Source organism: Drosophila tropicalis, unplaced genomic scaffold, assembly GCF_018151085.1.
Source record: "Drosophila tropicalis isolate 14030-0801.00 unplaced genomic scaffold, ASM1815108v1 contig_957, whole genome shotgun sequence".
In the NCBI taxonomy this organism is placed as follows: Eukaryota; Metazoa; Arthropoda; class Insecta; order Diptera; family Drosophilidae; genus Drosophila; species Drosophila tropicalis.
Genome location: NW_027173458.1, coordinates 7,890 through 12,094, shown reverse-complemented (window position 1 = coordinate 12,094; position 4,205 = coordinate 7,890). Strand labels below are relative to the sequence as shown.

At 37.1% G+C, this 4,205-nt stretch overlaps 1 long non-coding RNA gene across 1 annotated transcript; it reads left to right on the top strand.

The window, feature by feature from the left end:
* The first annotated feature begins 329 nt into the window (after nt 1-329).
* On the top strand, nt 330-1,914 carry LOC137586281 (uncharacterized). Its single transcript, XR_011033741.1, has 2 exons — nt 330-1,426; nt 1,489-1,914. It is a non-coding gene; the product is annotated as an uncharacterized lncRNA (long non-coding RNA).
* The last annotated feature ends 2,291 nt before the right edge of the window (nt 1,915-4,205 follow it).

The following is a 4,205-nucleotide window of genomic DNA, read 5'->3' as shown; positions in this document are numbered from 1 at the left end:
AAAAACTAACAAAGCTAAAGTCAAAAAATTTAGTAATTTCACTGGCTTAGTATGCGCACAGAGTATACATCTTCTCATATTTTGCCACGTCGACTTTCGCCTCCATAATTTGTAATAAACCGATTTCTTTCTGTAGTTTTTGATTTCGCATTCAAATTCGCCAGACTAACTATTTCCACCAAACTACCAAATCGGACAAGAAACATGCAAAATATGAGTATGAACGTGCATAAGGCCAGGATTGGCCGTTGGCTAGTAGCGGCGCTAGAGTGCTCGTGTGTTTGTGGAGTGAGCGAGATAGCACATAGTATGAGGCATGTAAAAACAATTTAATAGACATACATCTGGTTTTCGAAATTTAAAATATTTGTTTCACCTGGTGAAACCCAAGTCTGCGAGTCGACTTACTTCATTATATATGTATATAAGATTAGATACCTATACAGATCGGCTCTGCTCAACCGCTGCTACTACGTGCATACACACAAGCGCAGCTCTATATAAACCATATGTGTATGCGTGCCGTGCTTTGTGAACTTATCTTTTCTTTATTACTAGAATTGCTTTACTTTCAGTTCTTCTAATAGTGTTATGGTTTACTAATCCTAATAATCCTTTCAGTTTATGTCGAAAAGAAATGTTACTGCGATTAGCAATCCATTCGATGGCCGTTATATACCCCGAACTGAGCATCTGTAGTGGATAAATGGAAAACTGAATTCAAATTATATGCATCTAAATGACTTGTGTTCCGGCCTATTTTTAACTCTTTGATATCTTTAAATCTGATGAAGTGAAATGGGCAACCACTACGGATTTTGTTCATATACAGAAATTCTGATTACTAAAGATGAGTTTCCATCGCACGTATGGGCAGAAGAATATTCCTGTACACTTGCTGATAAAGGGTACTCTTTAGGATCATTTGCGATTTGTTCGTTGGGTTTACAAGTTCTTCTTGATAAAATTAACAATCATCTGCTGCAGTTAATTATGATACCCCGTCAAAAAGTACACGCACTCTCCCAGTGGAGATCGTAGCTCAGTCGCAATGCGAAGCGGACTACAACACAATTCTCGCTTAAAATTACCTAATCGAAGATCTTGAAACCGGCTGCTACCATGCAACTTAGCGAGAGACCACAATTGAGAATCGCTTGAGTGCACCACCAGTTCAGCGCAAGCTAAGAGCCAGCAGATCATCAACGAGGACAAGCAAAAGATTTCCAAAACAAGTCGAAGACGGTTTCAATGAGGTTAAATTGCCTGAAATATGGAATAAGTCATAATAATCCGATTCCATATATATATCATTACATTCGACAAGCAATACTGATCAAGAGGTATCTAAACAGGTTAAGTCCACCGATGATACTGTGATAAATAAACTAAAGAAGGCCCAAAATACTAAAACGATTTGGTACAAGTAATTAAAACGCGCCGGAATTTAATTTTAACCTAGTTTTAAACACAATGATTTATTTACAGGCAAGTATTCACCCACGATATGTTTCGGGCTAAAGAAAAACTGGAGTTAAAAGTGCGGTTGGTCGGCGTAACCGTATTCGCTTTTGGAAAAACATTTCTACCACTCCCTCCCTGCTGTTCACTCAGTGGCGTGAACACTAATGATGACAAATCAAGGCAACATGAAATCGCTTCGAAGTGGTTAATAAAAGGATTAAGCCACTGATGGAAGATATACACGAATAGACCAAGCTAGATTTCATATTTCATATATTATCTAAATATCAATGTAAAAATCCTCTTTGAACCGAGTTGAGATCTTAACTATGTTTTATGCACAAGAGTCTATGGATTCCAAAAATTATTTAGTTTTTCCAAAATTAACAGTTGTGTAGAGCAATGCTTATAACAAACACCATTTTAGAATAAACTAACATTTAAGTGTGATTACATCAGCTACTTATTTTTGCACGTCCGCACTCTGTAACGTGAAGCTATACACTGATTTGTCCCTAATAAATGCCTGTATAAATGAGCGTAGTTGTCGGTATCTACCTTATTACTAAGTCTTATATTTGTCAGGGTATTTTTTATCTGCAGCATTTCGAAAGTGAACCGTTTGGTGTAATGTTTTTCTTCATTTACCATGTTTGCTGCAGTAAAATGGAAGGTGAATGTCCACCGCACGTTGGCCGCACAGTGCCATAAGTGCCGCTTTTTGTATATTGAAGTGTACCTATGTAATTTTCTTCAGTTTTCTGCATTATTCCCGTTGCATGGTATTTTATAAACTACATTGCTCTTGTCCATTGTATTAATCTTGCTTTTTGTCCTGTTGAATATACCTCCGTAACGTGTTGTTGGGTTTTGTGTGTTATACAGTGTTGTAGCGATCCGAGTTTGCTAGTCTTTCCGACAGTTGTGGGACGCATATGACGGACATAATGCGTTTTGTTATGGGTTCTCTATTTGTTTTCTTACTGTGAGTTATTAGTAACGTCCTTATCCTTTAAAATTTGTCTTATTTCTACCTCTGTTTTTTTATGAAAAATGGTCCGATACGTTGAGCATCCGTTGTATACAACCTCTTGCTGTATTCATTATCATTGACTTCGGATGTTTTGAGTTGAAGTTGATGATTCGTTCTGATGCTGTTGGTTTTTTTTTTACCATTTTAATTGAAGCTCGTTTCCTCGTCTGTGTATTGATGAATCTAGATATAGGCATTTCCGGAAAAAGGTCAACCACAGGACCCAAACATAAAGTTCCAAATATCCGTATTTTTTTCATTATATTTTATTAAGAAATGTTCCAAATGTACAGTTTTGAATAGTAGTAGTGAAAAAAAAGGTCAAATGTACAAAATATTTGTAAGAAAAGTTGAGTTTGTGTTTTTAGTAAACTTGTTACATTTTTAAGAGATTACTCTTTAAATTATTTACTGCATTAGAGGTTCTGTAACCGTAAATGTTCTGCTCTTAAATGAAACTTAGACACGTGAACTAACCGTAAAAAATATAAAGAGAGCCGTAAGAGTACGATTTTACCGTAATTTCGCTTATTTGTCAAGTCATTTTTTTTTGTCGTGTGAGTGACCGAAAAACAGTGAAAGTTTTCTTAGCACATACATTTTTCCAGAAACAATCATATAAACAACGTCTAGTCACAAAATTGAAATTGGATCATCTGCTCCATCACATTGGATCAATTTGGGTTATAGCGTGCTCGTGGCGAATCAGGCACTTGTCTCTGCGGATCACATAATCTGTTTTACTGTTTTAAACCAAAAATTTAAAATTATTTGAAATTCCGAAATTTCTTTTTCAGCGTTATTTCAAAACTCATCTTTAATATAAAAAAATATATTCCACAACATAAAAATATATACATCAACTTCTCAACTAATCGCAAAATTCAAATGGTATCCTCCAGAAGCTATATTTCAAACGATAAGAGCGTTCTTTGATCGCATCGGCACTCTCCGCATCCATCCAAATCTCGACCTGTTCATTAATGCAAATATCTGTGTCGTTTTCAGGGGAAGAGCGCGGCAGATTTTTTGAATAACTACTGCCCATTTCTCTGTCGAAATATTACAGTTCTGGCTTTCTAGGAGCTTAAAAATAAGTTTCAGGCTACACTCCACTTTTGGCCATGTAACTATTGCAGCGGTTAACCGTAAGAAATTAATAAGACTTATGTCCTCAAACTGTCCCATAGAACAAATATTTCTTGCCACCCATTCCATTGTATCTTCATCAGCGGCTGCCTCGAACAGTCGTCCATTGAACTCCGTTACGGGAGCCACTTCATTGAATGAGGCATGCAACGCTTCTATAATCCTGGAAACTGCCGAAGAAATCTTCAAGATGGTAATAATCCTTCGCACAATCTGAAGAGACCACCAGCACAAACGGCCTGTTTTCTGGCAATATATCCATGTATGGTGGCCGCAGTCCATTTTCCTCCGTTTCCAGGTCCGATTCGGATTCGACTGGTTTAGTCCTGGACTTAATCCCGCAGCCTCCCATACCGCAAGCCTCTATTATGGCTCCAACGGATGACGTGCTTGGAATACTCTCCTCACTAAATTCGACATCATTTTTGAACCTAAATTCAATAGACAGAATATTCTGTTATATCTAATTCGGATCTTCTATTCCTTGCGCTTACTTCTTAGAAGGCATAGGATTTTCGCGTGTATTGCCCTTTCGCTTTAGACCGCGTTTGCAATCATA